The sequence below is a fragment of the Ursus arctos genome, unplaced genomic scaffold, assembly GCF_023065955.2.
Source record: "Ursus arctos isolate Adak ecotype North America unplaced genomic scaffold, UrsArc2.0 scaffold_14, whole genome shotgun sequence".
Classification (NCBI taxonomy): domain Eukaryota; kingdom Metazoa; phylum Chordata; class Mammalia; order Carnivora; family Ursidae; genus Ursus; species Ursus arctos.
Window position 1 is genome coordinate 55,118,928 of NW_026622808.1, and position 23,137 is coordinate 55,142,064.

Sequence of the window (23,137 nt, forward strand, 5' to 3'; positions counted from 1 at the left end):
CCTTCCCACTTACTGAGATAAACTTTTAGCAAACTGTTTTCCTCTGGAGCGTCAGCCTCTCATATGGATAAAGCTCCTGTCTCTTTCCAGATTACTATTCCCTTCCTCCCGCCTGAGCCATGAGGAGGTTTTTCCAGATCTTCATAGTGAGAAACAGGTGGCGTTTCTAAATATAAAGCCCACTAAAGTGTGAGGGCCCTCAGTACAGCAGCCCTCCCCCCATCTAGTATTTTGTCAGAATTACCATCTAACTGTTCCACCAGTATAGGGCTCCAGCAGCTTCTGCTCCCAGTAAGCAGATCTCAGGTGTTCCTGTCTGGATTCCCCCAGGGAGTCCCAGAAAAGTCACTGATGTTCAGCTTGTTCAACGTTTCCTTGCTATAAGCTAAATGTGATGTCTAAGCTCTCTGCATTTCAGCTACAACAGAGCTGAGACCAGAAGCCTAAGCTTTCTTAAAAGTCAGGGGGTTTTTGTTTTTCTTTTTAATGTTTAGAAGCTACAAAGAATTGAAAGGCATCCCAGGAGTGCCTTGGGTAGGATGAAGGCAACCTCCAGTCTTTTCAACTCGACTGAGGGCCCACAGGATAAAATGACTTCCTCAAGCAATCATAACCTTACCTAAAAGTTGTGCCCCACTGATGCTTGCTATAGCTAAATGGGGATGGAGTTGAGACTTGAACCTGCAGTCTGCAGGGCTGCTTCTGTTAGCACAACATAATGCACATGTGTTCTTCTTTGAGCTGATAATCTAGGTAGAGGTACTCCATTTGTTATCCATTGTGAGTCTTGACAATTCCCTCCTCTACTGTCCACTCTTTAAGAACAGCAAGGTCCATGTGATACAAAACAGGTATTTGGATAAGGAGAGAGAAATTTTACTAACTGGCACTCAGAAAGCTTAGCATTTAACACTGTATATTGAATATCCAGACAAGCCTATGAGGATGAAATCTTGAAATTCCTCCTTTCTCTCCTCGTGATGAGAGAGGTGAGTCTCAGATTGGCTAAGCAACATGTTCAAGAGTTGAATGAGCAGCAGAATCAATGGAAGCCAGGGCTGTCTGATTCCAGAGATCATAGCAGCTCTTCTAAGACAGTGACTCTCACAGTTTTGTCTTATCTTTTCTCTGTGTATCTTTCTGCTACTCCCATTATCACCACCTCCAGAGCTGGCATAGCGCTATAGATAGATAATCAGTTGCCTGTTACTGCCGTAACCATGAAGTATCATACACTTAGTGGCTTAAACAATGCAAATGTTTTACCTTACCGTTCTGGAGGTCGGAGTCCGAAGTGGCTCTCACTGGGTGAAAATCATGGTATGTATAAAGCTGCATGCCTTCTGGAGGCTCTAAGAAAGAATCTTTTTTCTTTCTTTCTTTCTTTCTTCTTTCTTTCGTTCTTTCTTCCCTTTGTTTCCTTTTTTTTTTTTTTTTTTTTTTTTTTTTTTTCGTTTTCCAGTTTCTAAAGCCTGCACACAGTCCCCATCTCATGGTCCCCTTCCTGCATCTTCAAAGCCAGTGAAGTTAGACTGAATACTTCTCACACTGCCATCTCTTCTGCTTCCCTCTCTACTTTTAAAGACCCCAGCTGACTGACACCTTCAATTCTATTTTGCCCTGTAACCTAACATATTCAGTTTTCGACAATAGGCTATGGACATCTTTGGATGTCCATTATTCTGCCTATGATAGATAGATAGATAGATAGATAGATAGATAGATAGATAGATCATAGATATTCCTCCTTTAGCACATAGTTAGGTGGTTAGATGTGTAAGTTGGAAGATGGAAACATTATTAGAGATAAAGATAATATAGGGCAATTAATTTATTAGGTTCAAGTTGTGACCATTGGAATAAAGAGAAGTCACTGATCCAAAGAAGCTGGATATATCCAAGAAAGTTACGTACAGTTGGGCAGTAAGTAACTGAGTAGATATTGGATGAAGCTGGAAATACCTTCATGAAATAAAGAACATAGTTAGGAAAGAAGAAGTCATGTGTGCAGAACAGCGATGGAACTAATTTTAACAGTCCAAACCTCATGTTGGTGAATAGTGAGAAAAAAGTGGCTAGGAAGAGTGCGATACAATTTGGATAATTTTTTAAGTTAGTCAGGGAAGTTTAATGGAAGGATTATTTAAAACAAATCCAAGTACATGGTGTATGCGTTATCCTTGGGTTCAGAAAACATGTGGGCATTCTGGGGGGATTTGGTACAGCTGGATCATATGACGTTACCATGTCTGTAATGTTAAGTTGTTGAAGGAGAAGGGATCAGAAGTGGGAGCTGAGGGGAAGGAGAGGCTGGTCCAGGCCTAGCTTCTGCCACTGCTCCACCAGCCTCTCCAGGTGGAGCTGGGCTCAGTCCTCTGCTCCTGCACACAACATCTTGGAGGCTCCACTGGGCCAGGGTGGGAGAGCCCTGGCAGGAGACTCCCCGCAACATGTCAGCCAAGGAGGATCAGACCAGGGAGATCCTGAGAGGCTTCAAACTCAATTGGATGAGCCTCCAGGATGCTGAGACAGGGAAGATACTCTGGCAAGGAACGGAAGACCTGTCAGTCCCTGGAGTGGGGCATGAAGCCCATATTTCTAAGAACACCCTCAAGCGTAGGGCAGTGTCTCCAAAATTGAAATTGTCTTCAGCAGAGAAAATAGGAAAAATTCCACCTGGAACAAAAAGTTTACTTCGAAGGGCAATGCCTAGAAGAATGGATCTTAGCATTTGGCTTTGTGATCCCTAATGCCACAAACACCTGGCAGTCCCAGGTGATGCCCGCTAGCATGCTAACTGGGAATGTTATCAGGTAAGGTTTTTTGATGATGTTTTTCTTGTAAGCACTTCCAGAGAGAGACTTCTATGTTTGAAAGAAGAAAGTGTGTGCATTTCAAGAATTTGGTTTTTGGGGTGGGGGGGAGAGGAAATTTTACTTTTTTCCTCCATACTTTTGGTTTTGACACTTCCACCCCTAATTCCCTCAACTGCAAATCCCACCTGTGGCCACTAAGGGACCAGTTCTGCGTAGGTAACCAGATGGTTTTTTCATCCCGAGCAGCCATCTCCCCCTGACCAGACTAAACTCTCAACCCCAGACCAGGGCAGAAGGCAAGTCTTGACTGCCTCCCAGGGTGACACAGGGACAGACACTTATCACTGGAGTCAAAGGTGTTTCTGTCCCCTCCCTGCCTCCTCCATGGGCCCACATCTTCCTTTGGCCCCTGGTTTTAGAAAAATTCAAATTCCTTTTTTTTTTTTTTTTTAAGATTTTATTTATTTATTTGACAGAGAGACAGCCAGCGAGAGAGGGAACTCAAGCAGGGGGAGTAGGAGAGGAAGAAGCAGGCTCCCAATGGAGCAGGGAACCAGATGCGGGGCTTGATCCCAGGACCCTGGGATCACGCCCTGAGCCGAAGGCAGACGCTTAACAACTGAGCCACCCAGGCGCCCCGGAAAAATTCAAATTTCTGACCTATGTTTAGTTTTTTCCTATCCTCTCTATTTCATACATCTCATACATTTATCTTGTGAAATAGACTGTGATATTATTACGTCATGAATTAAAACATATGAATTTTAAAAACTGTTAAATATCAGCAATCAGTTGTGGTTCACCACAGAAGATTTGTAGGGGCTCATTATTAGAAATACGGGGAGGAGCTGGAGGCTAGTCACCGATCAAAGAGTTGTTCTTTACAATCACCACAAGAGGGTGGTAAGGAATTACGCTTTACATCTGCAAATCAACAGCATGGTTGTCTTGTTCTTCGCCCAAAACCACAAAAATACTTATTAAAATATAAGATGGAGCGCTGGAAATTTTTTTTCTTTCGCATTTACATCCGTTAATCATATTTAATGTGGCATTGTCAGGCCTCCTCAGAGTGTGTTGGCTGATCGCTGGATGTCTTCAATGCAGAGCGCACTGTTTATGGGCACGAATCTCTGTCTTCCATGTGTGCTGTCCACACTTAAAATGCAGCAGCTTCATACATAAATTATGAGCACCTTGTCACTGTCAAACTTCTGTGATGATGAATTCAATAGAATTTTAAATGGATAAATCTCTATTTTTAAATCCGTCCCCCCTTCTTGTTTATAAAAGGCAATATTGACGTGAATTGAAGGGAGTGGTCCTGTGGTTCTGGCTCGAGTGTTCGTTTGTCAGGCTCCTACTGTTGACTGTTCCCAGTGACCTTGATCAAATTGCTCAACTCAGCTGGGAACTCAACTGTGTATTTAGAGGATTAAGCAGTGCTGCATGACATTTAGGAGTCAGACACTCCTACCGTAACTTGCTATGGCATTAATACTGTGTCCCTTGTTGAGTGAAAACAGAAACCTCCGTTCTGCGCAGGGAAGGTCCCAGGGGCTTGAAACCCTGTTTACGCCATCCTTCCTGTGTTGATTTTCCTTTTCTTTCTTCATTGCTCTCCTTTAAACTTAAAAATTCCCAATATTTTTAATAGACATATATTTAATTTCTCTAGAATTTTCTGATCACTGTTTTGTGCACCTATGTGGGTAACTATATCTGTATGTGGGTCTATGTGCATGTGTGCATGAATGCATGTGAGTATGTACATATGTGTGCATGTGATGTGTATCTGGGTGCTTGCTTAACATATTTGTATACGTCTGTGTTAATGTTGTTCCCATGTGTCTGCACATGTGCATAATGTAGGTGTGTGAATGTTGCATGCATGAGTGTGTGTGTGCATGAATGCCTGTATGAATTTCGTGTGTGTGCGTGTGTGCATGTGCATGGGTAGGCATTGTGTGGTATGCACCAGTGCACTTGCGTTTATATGTGTGAGCATGGTACATGCACTATAATGAGTCCATGGGTGATGTGTGTGCCCCGGTACGTGTGTTTGTACATATGCGTGTTCTTGATGTGTATGTGCATGTGCCTATCTTTGTATTTGTGGCATTTTGGTGGGTAGGTAGGGAGATTTCAAGTTGTATTTGTGTGTGTGTCCACATAAAGATAAGGAACTAGACAAATTGTCTATTGTCATAAGAACACTGTTCATAGTTAGACATTTTTCTGAGCCAGGAGAAGGCAGTGTTCTGCTTGCACCCATCTTTGAGTTCAATAAGGGAAGGCTCTGAAATCCAGTGCCCTGTTAGTGCTTTGCACCTTTCTCTCTTCCCCCCACAGCCCTTCATCTTACTCTATTGTGTAAGAACCCATTTAAGTCCCCCCAACTTAATTTTCATTTCACCTGGGTGAAGCTTTGTACTTGAAATTAAGAGCATTTTAGAGTAAGAATACAAGTGATTTTTCAGGATATGAAAGCAACGACTCATGTGTTTGTTTCTATCACTTCACAGTCTGACTTCCTTTGGTATTTTACAGTTTCTGCTCTTGGGTAATATCATAAAAGACTAGAGTTTCCGGAGAAAAGAGAGGTGTAAACTATCTTTGAATTTGATTTTTTCACTACTAATGACCTTTCATTTACCTCCGCAGATTCTTAAAAATAAATATTTTCAGCTAATCTTTCTAAAGCTCGGTTTCTGTCTTTAATGTAAACTCGGTATTTTTTTGCCGAAAACAGCAGAGTTGACTTTGCAAGTTCTGTTTTCTTAGAAAGAGACAGTTGCCCACCTTTGAGGTTTGTCTTGAAAATGTGTTCTCTGACCTCAGTGCTTGGTATTTAATCATTTATTTTTCCCTTTTTCTACCTGGGTTAGGTTAGTTTTCTGAACCAGTGTTTGCTGGTTTTAGAGTACTGTAAAAAGAGCAATGACTTTGCAGTCAGAGAAGCCCAAGCAAGTCTGGGGCCAACCATATAACAAGTTAAACTCCTGGCCTTTACAACTGTGTATTCATGATATCTTCTGAACATCTATAAAATTTTGGCCTGTACTGTACAGTAAAGAGTCAAATAATATACTGTTTTTTTGTTTTGTTTTGTTTTTGTTTTTTTACAGAAGTAGCTTTGGCTTCTATTTTACCATAACCTGCATACCACTAAGTTATGTAATCGGTTTGCCCTATACTCATTATCACTATAATTTTATGAAGGGAACTTATAAAAAACTGACAATTTTGACAGATCACATTTGCAACATGTTAATGTATTTGATTTTCTGTATATGAGCCAGAACATTTTAATTACACAAGATCCAAAATAGAAAATTCTATTCTTCAAAAGAACACTAAAGCCTCTGACTTTAAAAGTATATAGACTACATAAAAATGTTTAGTAACGTTTTTTTGATAAATAATTGTCAGTACTTATTGGCTTCGTGAGAGACAAGTTTTGGGTGGTGAGATATGGCTTAACAACCGAAAGTTTCTAGAGATGGCCAAGATTCTTAAATTATTATAATTACTCCAAAGGACTTGAAAGTTCAGGTCTTTTTTGAACTCATATTCAAGAGGAATATGAACTATCCCTTTGAAGGAGATGCTGGCAGCTTATGTTTCTTAGTTAACAATGCCAAAACCAAGAGTCAGAAATATAAATGACATGGTTAGGTCCATTGATCAATAGGACACCTTCATTGTGAACTTATTTGGTTCTTCTTGATCCGTGGTTACTCTCTTTTTTCCTCTGATCCCAATTCAAGATTTATCAGTACACATTTCTTCTACTTTAGATTGATTCATCTTTGATCTCATTCCCTTTCTACCCCACTGTGTGCCCTATAGCTAACCTGACTGGGTGATCTCTACTACCTAAGAAGTTTAGGGGACACCCCCCGATCTATATGCATTTTCAAACTCATTCAAGTCACCTGATGATCATCTTCTTATATGCAAAGCAGAGTTTCCGACTCTGAAGATTCACAATGACAGTTCTCTTCCCTATACCTAATATAAGCCTTTAGGTGTAACCCGAAAAACTAAAAGATCTATGGCTTCTACCTCACCATAAGACTCAGCTGTTTAGTGTAGTACAAATGCAAAAATAAAACCAAAGTATTTTTTTTTAAAGATTTTATTTATTCATTCGACAGAGATAGAGACAGCCAGCGAGAGACGGAACACCAGCAGGGGGAGTGGGAGAGGAAGAAGCAGGCTCCCAGCGGAGGAGCCTGATGTGGGGCTCGATCCCATAATGCTAGGATCACGCCCTGAGCCGAAGGCAAACGCTTAACCGCTGTGCCGCCCAGGTGCCCCAAAACCAAAGTATTTTTAATAAAGGAAAAATTCCCTGTTTATTTCACTGCTCTTGAGATTGCCTGTTCTTACTCTTTGATTATATAGGTTAGCTGACCAAAACAAGAGTGATAGTAAATTAGTCATGATGTATGTTTTTTCGTTCACCTACCCATAACTAATTCTATGTAGTCATTACTGAGTCCAGATGGGAGCAGACCTTGTGTCATGTTGAGTCCACTTCTTCAAGAGTCGTATAATCTTCTCTAACTCAAATCCACTCTTCTACTTTAGGAATGGAAAGGACAATGAGAAATTCTATTAGAAGATGCTAAATAAGGTTGGGTGGCATTCCTGATTGCAGAAATGTTGCGGGTAAGGACAGATACACTCCGTGTCACTAATAAGGTACAGAGAAAGTAGGAAGAGATCCATGGCTTTTTACTATATACACAAGCACCTTGCCTGGCCTTTTATTCCCTTTTTCCGGACTGATTTCACCCTTATTCTCCTTATACTATTTATCTTAAACCAATTCTCTTTAGTAAACGTCTTTTAACCAACTGTCAAATCCCAGAAGCTGTATGTTTTAAGCAGCAGCTAATACAGTCTGGTGAATGATAATATGTAATAAATAGTCGAGATCAACAACTGAATAAAAAGCTAAATGAAAGAATGCAGAGGTTTTCCTACATGGAGATATTCTCCTTTTTCGCTTTCACTGATTTCTGGGTGTAGTGAACATTTGTGGGTCCATAGGTGGATCTTTCCTTGATGGTGCCATTCCTTCTTGTTGACCCAGGACCCTCTCTGTCTATACAGCACTCGCCCCAGCCCACTGTTCTCCTGCCATTTTCAGCATCTCCGCTTGCCTGGAACCTTGCTATTTGCTAGCTCCCTTCTGCTTATCTGGAACTCCATGCCAGGATCTTCCTGACCAAATGCTTGTGTAGTCTCCAGAGTTATTCAAATTTAAGGCACAGCGTGTAAGAGCCCGAACCACTCATTTATTCATTCAAGAAATCAATGAGCATCTACCAAGTTCTAGACCATGCTACACGAAGTGGATCCCACATTCAATAAAAAGCATTTCCTACCCAGAAAATAAACAGAATGACAAAGAATCTGATAATTACCAAAAGACAGCCCAGCTTCAGCACTAAAAACCTGTATTATGTAAAACCCCATTCCTAAAGTCTCCAAAATGGCCAAAGTTTGAAAAGTACCCAGTGCATAATTTTTGATGATGTCAGTATTTGCCAAAGACCATTCTATTTTTTAGATAGACAGAACTCTATTGTATTAAGTCAATATAGAATAAATTGCATCAAACAAAGGGATGGTATTGACTGGAATTGCAAGAATAAAAATAAAGTGGTAGTTTATAACATAAATTAACTCGAACTAAGCTAATAGCCCTGATACTTAGAAAGTTATAGAACACCTGCTTAAAAGGGGCGCTACTAATTAGTTTAATTAGTTTATCAGCCTTTAAAATAGTGCCTCTAAAGTGATAACACATGCCTTAAAAGAGCTTACTTTCCTCAGTTGCTTTCATAGAACACAGGTAGGTAGTGCCCTATTAAAGGTCACTCCAGCTGTTGCCACATGATCATGAACTCCAAATGAGTGCCTTCTAAATGAATGAAATTTTACTGCAAAATAATTCTGCTCGTGTCTGCCAGGCTCCATGAATGCTTTGAAAAATTTCAGGAACCCAATCCTCATAAGCTACTAGGAACTCAACTTCATTATGCAGTTATGGTCACCAGTTTTTCCTGGGAATGACATATAAAACCTCTCATCTGAGCAAAACGAGGTAGATTAATGTTGCATAAAACATATACAGTCTGGATTACAAAATCACAAAAGCTATCTCTTGGATAGAAAAGCCATCCCTCTTTAGATGTCTGTAATTGCAAGACAAATTTCCCCATGGCCTAATATTTCTTACTCTTTCAAAAAGAAAATTCTACATAAGAGAAATAAACCTTGGTGTAGGGAAATTTTAGTCAACTTTGCTTGCTGGCTAGGGAATATCTATAAGAATTACCATTTTTGGTGACCTTAATTGCATATGCATATTTTATCTTCAAAACTAAAGTAAACTTTTTCTCATAAGCTTCTCAAAATACATTGTCAAGAGACTCGTGGAATTTGAAAAATTAAGACGAAATCAATTTCAGCAAATAATTATTTTAAAGTAAAATGCTGAAAATGGTTGACACGTTTACAGTGTAAGTGTGGAATACCTGCTTCCCTGTCACTGATCTCCTTTTCTTCCATCTCTTTGTCCACTGCTATCCATCTCCCAATCCTCTTTAAATACAGTTTTTATCCTGTCACTCCTACTAAAAGTGTTTCAACTCTACTGAAGGGGCATATTCTGAGCTTCTACTTATGTGCTTAACATAGCTTTCTGAGGAGACAATTGGTCTGTATGATCAACCCTTTGGGGGCAAAAAGGCTAAGTGTAGACAATAAGGGGTTGCATCCTATTTGGAATCCACACGTACTGACAAGCTACTGCAACCTTAGCTTTTCAATTCCCCTGTAGCGGGGAAGATAACTGGAGGGTGTGCAGGACAATGGCAGTCATGGCGCCCTCCCCCCTCTCCACTCCATCTCTGGGGAGGTGCTAACAAGCATGTAAATGCTCCCTGCAGGCAAGAAGCTGTAGGGGGGTAAAGAGGCTGCAGAGTCTTCAAAAACCCACAAATTGGATTATCAATTCCTAAATAATCAGGAGCTGGTTACTGTAACAAACCATGCCTTGAGGCATAGAGTTCAAATGCCACTCAAAGCAGAAGTAAAGGAAGTATTCTGCATGCATTTTGAGAGGCAGTGGTGCCGGCCACGTAGGGCTGAGGGCAGAGATGCCTTAGCACACTGTTTGGGTTTGAATCTCAGCTACAACGTGAACTAGCAGTTTGGCCGTGGACAAGTTATTTCACTTCTCTACTTTTTAGTTTCCTCATCTATTTAATGTTAATAATCGTAGCTATATCATAGTGAATATATAAAATGCTTGGAATGGAGCCTGGCGCCTAGTAAGCAGTACATAATTATTTGATGTTATTGGAAAATATTTATTCACCACATACTTTATTACAAGCATCGTGCTAGAAAATGGGGAGAAATTCACATTTTCTTCCTTAAGATTCCTATTGTAATTAGGCACTTACAATGCAAGATGGAAAACACTGGGATTCAGGATAGCATCCTGGGCACAGGATGGTATGGAAGCTCAGGGATGCTGAAAGCAGACCTTGGGGAAGAGGAAAGCAGGAAAGGACGTTTGAGTGTGACTTGAAGGGACAGGCAGATTTGCCAGGATGCTAAGGAAGCTTCAGCTCTCCAGCTCCTCCCTTGAGAAGGTACCTAGAAGGGCTGGGATGTACAAGTGGAGGGAAAATCCAAGAGACAATCAAGGTATCATTTCCCTTTAAGCATCTAGTAAATTCTATAAGAACTTGGAAGAGAGTGGCTTAAATCTCAAGCCTGCAGTAATTTGTTTGACTTCTCTTCTCATCTTTAATCATGGTTTACTTCCACTATACCTTTTGTATTTGTAATTGTATATATTTTTTCTCAAAGTAAGCTGCAGTCAAAGCTTCAGGCCCCACAAAATCTGTATCCACCTCTATTCAAAAGATAAATGGGATTTAGCTAAGGTAATGGGATTTAGCTAAGGTAGGGGTCCCATGGGTTAAAGTTGGTAAATGAGAAGCAGAGGGAGAGATACCATCTTGAGCAAAAGCTCCTAGGTGAAATAGCCCTGAACCTTGGGTAACCCCAAAGAATTCCACACAGAGCATCTGCAGTAGGGCATTTGAAATTTGCTTCCTTCCGTTCTTTCCCACTCAGTTGTGCAAGAACTTAATTGTGCAGAGATTTAGACCTTTCTCTTAAGTAATGCTCGATTCACCATATCTTAACCTCTTTCTTTTACTTTTGGAAGACTCACAGAGGAAGAGTAGATTCAATCTGTGGCTTATGTTTTATGCAAGGTGGAATCCTAAATAAGCAGCACAGACCCTTAAAGAAAGAGGGCATAAGGAGGTTTCTCTTTAGACATTAACTAAACAAAAAATCCTCTCTGCTTTTTATATTGAACACCGTAAGTAATAAATGGATATGTTTATGCACATACGATTATATACAGTAGTGTACATATAATACTACTTCTGAGCCTAAGTAGTTTTTTAAATTGACCGGAGTGAAATGCTAGAAAAGCTCATTGTTCATATGGACCCATTGTTTTTGTTTATGCTTGTCATGGCTTTTTAAACATGGGAGATTTGGATGCATGCATGTTAGTAATACTACCTGATATATAAAATTACTTTTTAAATGGAACAAAGAAAAAGAATATGCAAATACTAAAATCCTTGGAATGGAGTAAACTTCAAAAGAAGGAATCCAGCATATTAAATGTGAACCCTTTCAGAACAATATGCTGTGGTCACAGATGTTACTCATTTCATTTTCCTAAGAAAGAAAAAGAAAAGGAATGAGAAAAACAAACTAACAAATGCCATGGAATTAGAAATCAATAAGGGTTCGTATGTGCTGTGCTTTCCAACCTCCGGTTATTCCAATGGATTATAACATACCACTTCTCGTGCTAGTGTAGCCTGAAATAAACTGCAGAGGCAGGTGCACTCAGAGGCCATACACGTTCTCAATCAATTACGGAGAGACCAAACAACCTCTTCCCTTTCAAATGAGCTTGAGAAAAATTGGTTGTTTTCCCAAAATGGAGGAAATAGATGAGAATTGCTCATTCTCTGAAAAGGAATCATGTTAATGAAATGACAAAGAGAGCTTTGTTCATTTAAATACCATAAGGTCCATCAGAATTGGTAATAGACCACATAATTGTCTCTTTTATATCTCAGTCAAATCTTTGCAAAGGGGCTGGTCTCTCCAGTCCTATTGAGAAAGAAAACTGGAAGGGACTGGGTTTCATGATATTTAAAATCCTCCCCAAGGGCACTCGAACTCCATAACAACCACAAAAGTCAATTACCACATTAATATAATTTTTTGAATTGTAAAGCAAACAAAGAGAAATAACAGAAATAACAAATATATATCAGCAAAATACTTAGCTTCTATAAAAAAAGTGATGCTTATATTTGACTTAACTGTGGTTTTCCGATTAGCTTGCTATGACTATGTATATTAGTTGGTTAATTACTTTTTTATTGAGTGTGTTATCAATTCATAAAATCCCATATAATGTTTGATTACATCTATGTCGATATATATGCAGAAATAGAATGAAAAAAATCATACTCATATGTCTGTATATTGAAATTTTTATCTTTTCCATTTTTGTTGTATTTTCCATTATATAAATGCTTTGTTTTGTGGGATAGCTCTGACTTAATTTTAAAACTAGAACATCAATAATATTATTTATGAAAATATACACCAGAATAAAAATCATTTTTAGCGGAATATTCCTAAGCGCTGTTTCGTTACAACAAATGTGGTTAACTAGATTGGCGTGAGAAGGTTTACCCAGGTTATTTTTTTAATTATCTAACCACAGGGTGAATATGGCTCATGAAAATTAATTGGGAGCACCTGTTCCTAGGTAGCTTTCTGACAGAGGAACATTAATCTTCCCATTGCATGTAATTCTTCTTCTAAAGAGACAAGAAATATCTCTTTTTGGTGAAGTCAACATATCTGGCCATGGAACCAGGCCCTTCTTTCCAACAGCCTCCTCTAGTGCTTCTAGCTTCCTGTGACAAAGGGATGGGTCGATCAAAGTATTTTTAAATGTGAGTCAATTGGGCAGCATTGTTGAGGAAATCCATTCAGAATCTGCAGTTGTATTCCCTTGCGTTTGAAGTGGGCCTGCGGGATTCAGATGTGATAATGGCAAAGTGGATAAATGACAGCTCTGGGCATCAGTTTCAAGGAAGTGCTTAGCTGAATATAGAAATCAAATGGGAGAGGACAAATAGCACTTTGTGGATCCTCTTCTCCCAAGCTTGAATTGTTCCTCGCAGTTCTATGCTTCCTTAAAGAAGGCAAAAGGTCAACTGGTAGCCTTCTGTTGCCCTCGGAGTTGGGTGATATTATTCTCAGTTTATACACACACACAATCTCGCTCATACTATCTGCACACGGGTCTATAAGGCTTGGTTATCATTCCAAAAATATCTGGTCATTTCACTCAGGCTGAATGGTTGTTTGCCACTTCACCAATGAACACAATTTTAAAAAACGACATACAGCTCAATTCTTTGGAAAACTGATTTGAAATACCCATCTGACTAATGAGCTTTAACCAGGTCCAGCTTACTCATTTGTAGAATGAGATCGCAGAACTAGAATCTCTCTAAAGCCCCCGTAGTTCTCCATTTTATATGTTTTTGACTAAGATGGTGTGATTACGCAGATTCTGCTGGATAAAGACACGGTTGCAGTATGAGGGGGCAGAGAAGTGGACTCCAATTCTGACTGTTCCACTTTGCTGTGTGATGGGGAAGTTTATTTAAGTTTCCTCATCTGTTAATGAAGATAGCAATTCTCATCTCATGGGGTCGTTGTCAGAATTAAATAAAATATTGTAATCTCAGCATAAGAGACTGCTCAATGGATACTTATGACTTATTATTATTACCATATCATTGATTCTTAAATTTGCTGAGTATCAATTTTCTTGTCTATAAAGTGAGAAAAATAATGACTTTCTTCTAGGGTTATTTGACAATTAAATTAAATGATCTAACTTTGTATATACTAAGTACTTCAATGATAACTGCTTTATATTATTATTGGGACTATTATTTGAAGACTTTCAAACCAGCTTTTCCCAGAGTTCGCTCTATGTGCTCTCATTTGTATATGGAAGGAAAAAGCCAGTGAATCTAAATATTAATAGTGCCACACTTATGTATATAAAATGAATAATGACTGCCAAAAGATACCTGTATAATCAAATTTTCTGTTGTAACACACTTATTAAATTAAAGGAGGTAAGTCATTTCAGAAAAACAGATAATAAGAAAATAATGATTCCAGTGGGACTCATTCTTTCATCCATCTTCCTAAGTGCCAGCAATGTGCCAAGCACTGTACCATTGCTATGTAAGAGAACTCGTCTGCCTGGCTATCATATTTACCACCTCAAACCTGTGTACCGGATTTCACACAATAGCACGAGAGTTCCTTCATGTGCAAGCTGAGCCAATCATTTTATTACAACAGCACACGCCCTGCTAACAAAGCTGAAATTGCCAATAAGTAGATTACCAACATCGTATTCTAATAAAGACCAAAGTGAAAGAATATGACCATTATCCCTCAATTTTCTGCAACCTGGTACTATAGGGAAACACAGAGTTCTTTCAATGCAAACAAATCCAATCCAATCAGTGTACCAGAATTGCAGATCAGACTTTGACACAAGGGAAGGTTTAGAATATTATGGCACTTGGGCCAGGGGACCCTTATGATCTTTGTCACCACTGAGTTTAGCTTACTGTCTAGGGGAAAAGAAAGAGTTAAGATGAAAGCAAATGCTATCCTGATATTAGATGAGTGAGTTTTACTAAGGAAAACAGTACACGGGTTAGTTGTAATGGCTTTTTGCTTCAGTGAAAGGTAAGCCATAGCATGTTTTTTTCATTAAAGAAATAAATTATAATTACCTATCATTATGAGAGTAAACAGGGTGGGCTTGATCTTACACATCATGTGTGAATAAATAGACGAGAAATAGAGCAAAGACTTGTAGCCTTTCTCTTGCCGGCTCCTTTGTCTGAAACAGCAGAGCACAGCACAGCTTGTCTTATGCACAATGACACAGAAGCAGAGAAAAGCTCTCACAAAAATGCAGACTTCAGTTACAGTGTCATTTGCTTTTGCTTCTCAAGATATCCTTTTTGAAAATGCCCTTGCAGTTCAGCACTGCATCAGTAAAAGAAAATCCCGCACACAAAAGCCAAATCTATATCTGGGCAGCTATATATGTAGCTGTGAAAATTGCTAAATGTGTTAAAAAAAAAAAAATCTTGATGTAAATTAACCTAAACTTCCTCCATGGATATTATCAATTATTCATGGCATAAATTATGCAACAGAGCTGTCAGTACTTGATAGAATATGCAGAATGAGATATATGTGTATACGTACATACACAAATATGCATGCATACATGTATGTGTTCATGCACATACATTCACATACAGATATTCATGCATATGTATGCATAATACGCACACACACATACATAAATGAAGTAAGGTGATAGAGTGAAAGAGCACTGAGCTATGAGTCTGGAGACCTAGATTTGAGCCATTTGATGTGTGTCACTCCTGCTGTCAGAGCCCCCATTGCCTCATTTTGGACCAATGGCCCTTTAAATTATAAAATTGTTTCGTTCTGCATCCCAAGCTCCTGTCCTACCAGATGTGGTACAGATGTCTTACTGAGGATGAGTCATGGTTGTTAAGGTTGGGAACTTGTGTATGTTGATTTGGAGGAGTGAAAAAACTGTCCCCTCAACTCACAAGCACCTGTTCACATTTCAGACTTCTCTGGGTCATACCTGTGGCCTTTTTTATATCTTGTTGGTGTTGTTTTCTTAAATGCTAGAAAAGTGATTCCAGTTCCTTCGTATGAATTGAGCTGCTATTTTAAGGCCCACCTGGCAAAAACTTGGAAGCTCATTTGATTTAAGTGGAAATAGAAGACCAAATAGTTAATTATTTAATGAAGTATAAAAGAATAAAATTAGTTGCTTATTATGTTTCTGTTGTACTTTTTAATTTTCACTGTACTCAAAATGTTAACAAAAGGCCTAACTGCCAACGGAAGTCTTCTTCTTTCTTACAGCCTAACTTAAGAGCAAATGTTTCCATTTATCTGTTATTTTTTATTTGACATTTTGTCATTATTATTATTACTTCTTTGAATAGTAATTAGTATTTACTAAAGCCTGGCTTATATAAAGGGAGACAGGTTTTGTTATTTAATCATCAACTAATTTTTCATGATTAGTACCTCAGTTTTAGAAATGAGGAAACTTAAGCACAGACATGTTAAGTAACTTGCCCAAGATCACACAGCTCGTGTGTCCTGGAGCTGAGATTTCAGTTGGAGAAATCTGGATCCAGACTTTGTATCAGTAGCCAATACATGATACTCCTACCATTGAAACATTTGCCAGTAGGACTATGATGGGTGCCAGGGAGTTCTCTCTCAAACACATATAGTATCTCCAAATGAGAAAGTCCTCTTCTAATATTATATTTCTATACACTGGGACTTCTTGCCAAATATAACTAGCTGTGTGACCTTGCACTAATTATTTAGTTCTCTCTACTTTCATTTCTTCAGTCATCATTGGTTATGATAATAGTCATTTACCTCGGGGCACCTGGGTGGCTTAGTCGTTAAGCCTCTGCCTTCGGCCCAGGGCATGATCACGGCGTTCTGGCTTGTGTTCCCTCTCTCGCTGGCTGTCTCTCTCTCCGTCAAATAAATAAATAAAATCTTTAAAAAAAATGGTCATTTACCTCATAGAGTAGTTGTAAGTGTTGTATGAGACAGGTCATATAAAATACTTACAACTTTTCCTACCATATAGTTAATGTTCAATCAAGGTAAGTTAGTAGTAGTAGTAGCAGTAATATCTCAGGGAGAATTTAGATTTGGATATTAGAGAGGCTTGAGTTTGAGTTCTGGATTTGTCATATATATATTTCAATTACCTCTGTAGCTTTGGTGGTATAATATTACCTGTTTCAGTGGTTAGATCTATAATATTCCTACAAAACCAAAACCCTATTTTACATATGTAAATAAATATGTATAAAATAACATTTTGTGTGTTTTAATATAACATTGCATACATGTACATATAATAAGCCTATAAAAATATATATGCATATATTTGTATATTTTTATATGTAGGTATATGTAGGGGGATACGTGTATAATACACACAGATACATGCATAAAGGAGGAGAAAAAGACAGGGAGAAAATATTGAAAAACCGCTGAGACTCCCTTACCTCCTCGCTGGAAAGTAAGGCACCCAGTTTATATGCACAAAAATTAGAAGTGCAAACGTGTTGGGCAGATGAATAATTATACAGGGATAAAATAGGAAACAACCTAAATACTCAATAATAGGGAATTGTTACCTGAACAATAATGAATCAATATGAGTGAAAACTATACAGCCACTAAAATCATGTTTTGGAAGAATATTTAATCACCTGAAAAATCTTTATAGTAGGTTTTTATTTATTTATTTTTTATTTTTTAAAGATTTTATTTATTTATTCGACAGAGAGACAGCCAGCGAGAGAGGGAACATAAGCAGGGGGAGTGGGAGAGGAAGAAGCAGGCTCATAGCAGAGGAGCCTGATGTGGGGCTCGATCCCACAACGCCGGGATCACGCCCTGAGCCAAAGGCAGACGCCTAACCGCTGTGCCACCCAGGCGCCCCTATAGTAGGTTTTTAAGTGAAGAAATCGGGCTACAGGGCAGACTGTGTATCAAAATCCCAAGATAGTATTAAAAAAAATCCCAAGATAGTATAAAACTGTATAAATAGATACAGATAAATACATACAATAGAAAGGACTCAGAATAAGATGTTAACAGTAGTTGTTTCTGCAAGGTCATTACCAGCAAGCTTTATTTTCTACGTGTCCACTTGTGTGTTTGTGTGATTTATGTAATATTTCACATCAATGTAGATTATATTTTTAATAATACTAAAAATGATACTTCATAAATGATCTTTTATAAAGTAAAAAATGACTCCGTGTTTTGGAGAAAATCTCCTAATTACCTTCCTCTCCAGTCCAGTCCATTCCAGTCTGACAAAGCCCCATACAAAGGTGCAGTATTGTCATCTTGGCCACCTGCTTGTCCTTTTCTGTCTCCCCAGCCACATACTTCTGCTAAGGTTCTGTCTGTGTTGGCTTTCCAAAGTAGCTTCTCCCACCTCAGGTCATTCTTGATAAATGACCTTCTACTTACTGATACGTCCTTTCCAACACCAGTGTTTAATTTTTCTGTCACGTGTGTTTAAATGTACCTGTGCTTCCTCAATACACTTTTAGGAGAGGACGACCTCTCCTTTCCTTTGTTTCTCTCGTTGGAGCCTCATAGAGGGCCTGAGACCAAGGTATTGTTCAGTGGACTGATGATTGGCCAGCCTGGTTTTCTTCATCTGTCTAGACTCCTAGATCTAAGTCTTTCACCGGATTGGAAACGTGTAGCAAAGTAGTCATCCCTTCCCCCCACCCCGCCTTATTGCTTGAATTTAATGCTGCCATCAGGCAACAATGAATCTTTCACCTGGGGCAGAGAATGAGGATTCATGGACATTTGTAATCCGAAAATCAATGCTACCTCACAATATATCTACTTGCGTTTGAGTCATTCTCTTTACTGGTTATTCTTAAAGTGTATTGGATGCTCAGTAAAAAGAGAACAAGCATGGATTATGGTGGAATCTGTAACTGCCTTTATGTATATACATCTTTTTTTTTTTTTTTTAATAAGCATGTCAACTCCTGAAGTACAATAACCACACAGAGGTGATGTAGCAATATTTCTAAGGTCACTGTACCTGGAGACCAGCAAACTAGCTGTAAGATTTTGGAGATGTTATACTATCCCTGATTTTTTATTTCTTCATCTTTAAAATGGAGATTTAATGCATTATTTAAGCTATCTTTTTTAAGGACTAAATGAAATAAAGTTTTAAAATGCTTACCACACGCTACTTCTCAGCCTTTTGGCTAAGATCAAGTGTAAAATGCTTACCACGGTGTCTAGCATATATAGTAAGATATCATTGACTGCTAACTGTTGTGGAGGCCAAAAAATGGCCCCCCAAATAGATACGTCCGTGTCTTAATCCCTGGAACTTGTGAATATTACCTTTATGGCAGAATAGTGAACATTATTTTGTAGGGCAGAAGATTTGATTACGTTCTGGATCTTTAGAGGAGACATTCATCCTTGATCGTCTGGGTGGGCCTGAATGTAAACACATGTGACCTTATAAGATAGAGGGAGTTTGGACACAGACACACACAGAAAAAGACAGAAGAAGAGAAAGTGATACGAAGGTGGAGATGGGGATTGGACTGATTTACCACAAACCAAGGAATCCCTGTAGCCACCGGAAGCTGAAGAGGCAAAGAACAGATTCTCCCCTAGAGCCTCCAGAGGGAGCACAGTCTGGCTGACTCCTTCAGTTCAGCTCAGTGGAACTGGTTTGGGATTTCTGGCCTTTAGAGCTCTAAGAGAGAGAGAGAGAGAGAGAGAGAGAAGAAATCTGTTGTCTTAAGCCTCCAAATGTGTACAATTTGCTACAGTGGCAATACGAAACTAAAACAGACCGTTTATAACTGCTGTAATAAATTCCTAAAAATGGAGATGTGTCTTTGGAATTGGATCCTGAAGAGTGGCTAGGAGAATTTGGAGAAGTATGATAGCAAGTGTCTAGATTTCCTTGAGCAATCTGTTGGTAGACATTTGGACATGCTAGGAGATTCTGGCGAGAGCTCAGAAGGTAGTTAGGAGCATGGAAGAGAAATCTGTACTTTCAGAGATTACATACATGTTGTCACAAGTACGATGTCATTAGAAATACGAACGCTAAAGGCACTGTTGGTGAGCATCCAGAAGGAAATGAAGAACATGTTATTGGAAAATGATGGACAGAGTATCTTTGTTATACAGAGGCAGAAAATTTGGCCAAATCGTGTTCTGTAGTTGTGTTGAAAGCAGAACTTACAAGCGACGAACTTGGATATTTAGCTGAGGAGATTTCCAAGCAAAATGTTAATGGTGCAGACTGATTTCTTCTTACTGCTAGTGGTGAAAATCCAAGAGAAAGGAAACAAATTTAAAAAGGTACTGTTAAGCAGGAAGGAACCAGAATTTAATAATTTCAAAAATTCACAGCCCATCCAGATTGCCAAAAAAACAAAGCTAAAATGAGAAGGAGCTATTGTTAGAAAAACATGTTTTTAAAGAAAGCGAAGGATGTGTCTGGGCAACAGTTTGATAAAGGGATTTGGGGTCTGTGACTCATGGATGTACTCACTCAAGTCAGCAGAAGTTAGGAAGAGAGGTGGGGGTATCTGGGAAAGATCGATGGGGGGTACTCTTGCCTACTAGTGTGACAACGCTTGACAAACATGGAAGACCCACAAGGTTATTGAGAATTTTATAGCAGCAGAAACAGAAACACTACCAGACTGGAAAGAAGAGGGCAGAGATGAGACAAAAGGCAGGAAGACTGTTAAGAGTTCTGGGATTCTACAGACAGGAAACAGTGAGAGAGCTACTCAAAGGAGGAATGGCTCTGAGGCCAGAGACCCAGGGAAGGATGGGGTGCAGAGGGCAGAGCTGCAGACCCGGAGGGCACAGTTGCAAGAAACATAAGATTATGATCAGGCGTTGAAACCTAATGCAATGTGCTTGCTGGATTTTAAACTTGCTAAGGATGGATGAACCCATCATTCCTTCCACCTCCTCCCTTTCACAATGGGAACGTCTGTAATTATTATCTTGTGCCCACCCCACAGCTGTATTTTGGAGGCATGTAATTTTTTTCCCCCTAGGTTTCACAGGTCCACAGAGAAAGAGGAATTTTGCCCCAGGATGAATCGTACCCAGAGTTTCAACTGTGCCTGATTTAGATGATGAGATCCGGAGCTTTTGGGCTGATGAAGTTTAGATGACATTTGGACTTGAGTTGATACTGTAATGGGTTGAAACTTTGGGAGGTGTTAGGATGGGGAGTGTGTATTTTATTTGTAGAGGCCAGAGGGCAGACTCTGCTTGGCTGAAAAATGAGCCCCCCCCAAAGATATGACATGGCCATGTCCTAATCCCCAGAATCTAAGGATTTCACTCTCTGTGGCAAAACCGTGAATGTTACCTCATAGGCTAATTCATTTATGTGATTAAGCTAGGAATCTTGTGAAGAGGAACTTATCTTGTATTATCTGGGCGACACTGAAATACAGTCACACATATTCCTGTGAAAGAAAGCGAGAGGGAGTTGGAGATAGACATACAGAAGAGATGATGCGCGCAGAAGGAAGAGCAGTGTGAAGCGCGAGACAGATTTGGCGTGATGTGACTATAAGCAAAGGAATGCCAAGGGCTGGTGGCAGCGACCGGAAGCTAGGAAACAGGCATCACACAGGTTCTCCCCAAGAGCCTCTGGAGGGAGCGTGGCCCTGCCAACCTCGATTTCAGATTTCTGGCCTTCAGAACTGTGAGAGAATAAATTTGTGCTGTTTTAAGCCACCAAATTTGTGGTAATTTGTTACAGCGGTGTAGGAACCAAATAAAAGCTGTTTTACTTCTTTTCAGTCACCAGAGAGTGGAAAAGCCATTAGGCCAGGGTAAGCATAAAGCCTTTTTGATAATGTCTTCAGGTCCTTATGATATAATTTGTTTCTGAGGATATTGTGTATGCTCCGTAAACACTTTTTGACTTAAACGAATGTCCCCAAAATGTACAAACAGATTTCACGGACCTTTCCAAAATAGTCTCAAAGGCCACATTTCAAAAGGTCATCCTTTTTCCAAATACTCTTACAAACGCTCATTTCAAGTAAACAATACTCCGAAAACAAGTTCTAAAATGCAATTTGATTGATGGCTCAGCAGCAGCAAAGAAGCACTTTGAAAACCACATATTTACATGGTCAATACACAAATTAAACATGAGATTTCCCTGAAGTCATTCTACGAACTTGTTAAAACGAAAAGGCACTTTTACACTCCATTTCGGGGAAGGAGATCACCCAGCCCCCAAAATACATCTCAGATTATTCAAGGCATGAACAAATTCTTTGTTTTGCTTGGTTAGGCTTGATTCAGAATTACCGTAAACCTCTTGCATAGTAGCAGAATGTTGACTGAAGCTCTCTGCCTTCCGCCAGAGGGAGGGGAATGCCCTATCAATACCCACAAGGAATCTTTTTCTTGTTTTTAATCATCTCAAACACTGCTGACTAGTTTATCTCTCACAGGAGCTGCCTTCTTTGTTCTCCGTGTTATGAAGTGAAGGGCGGGAGGCTGGGGAAGGGAGGGGAGCAGTCAGCTCTCAGCCAGAAGCAAATGGCAGTTTTGTAAGATAACCAGGGGAGGTGAGAGCTCTGCTTTCTTAGTTCTTTGTACAGCTCGTGAAACATTGTGTCTGGGGAACGGCTCCACCCAAGGCGTGTTGCTTTCACCTAACTCTGTGCCAACGCCCCCGAATAAGCCTTAATCGGTAACCCAAAACCAAGTGGAGAAAATTACTGAAATCTAGGAGGAGTTGACTTATGAGGCCCAATTAGGTAACCTAAATGTTGTGCCCAAATGGTGACTAAGCCAAGACTTGAAAAACATCAGCATGAATTAGAAGGGTGTGAAAGGTAAAACCGACAAGGTAGAGACAGATTGCAATGCAGATAGACAAAATATTAAGAACAGGTTTTACAGAAAGAGAGCAAATGGCAGTGACAGAAAACCTGACTTGGTAAAACATTAGTGTCTCTTTCTTTCAAGTTTGTAGATTTGGGCTGCTAGTTTGTGGCTAAAATACATGGATAATTTACGAAGAATGTACTACCAAATTTCTAGCAAGTACTCAGTGCCAGGTAGTGCCGTAAATATTTTATATTTGTTTCTAGTATCCCTTTATAAAATGAAGTCAGATGTAGAAATTAAGATAGAAAAATTAAAAGACTGGCTTCAAACCAGGCAGCTCATAACTGTTGGAGCCAAGATAAGATTCACGTCCACCATCTTTCCATTAGACTGTGAAGCTGCTACTCTTTAGTCAAATCCTCTGAATTCTGCTCTTCAGCAAAAACTAACTCTCCCTCTTTAATGTTACAGGTATGATCATGAGACTTGTTAGCAGTACTCTTCAGATGCAGCTGGAGTAAAAGAATATAGCAATTAAGCAAGGTTTTATACAGGGTTTTAAGAGAGATTTTCTCAGCACCTATAATTTC

At 39.3% G+C, this 23,137-nt stretch overlaps 1 pseudogene; it reads left to right on the forward strand.

Moving 5' to 3' along the window:
- The first annotated feature begins 2,450 nt into the window (after nt 1–2,450).
- Nucleotides 2,451–23,068, forward strand: LOC123001197 (retinal rod rhodopsin-sensitive cGMP 3',5'-cyclic phosphodiesterase subunit delta-like; annotated as a pseudogene).
- Nucleotides 23,069–23,137: the final 69 nt, after the last annotated feature.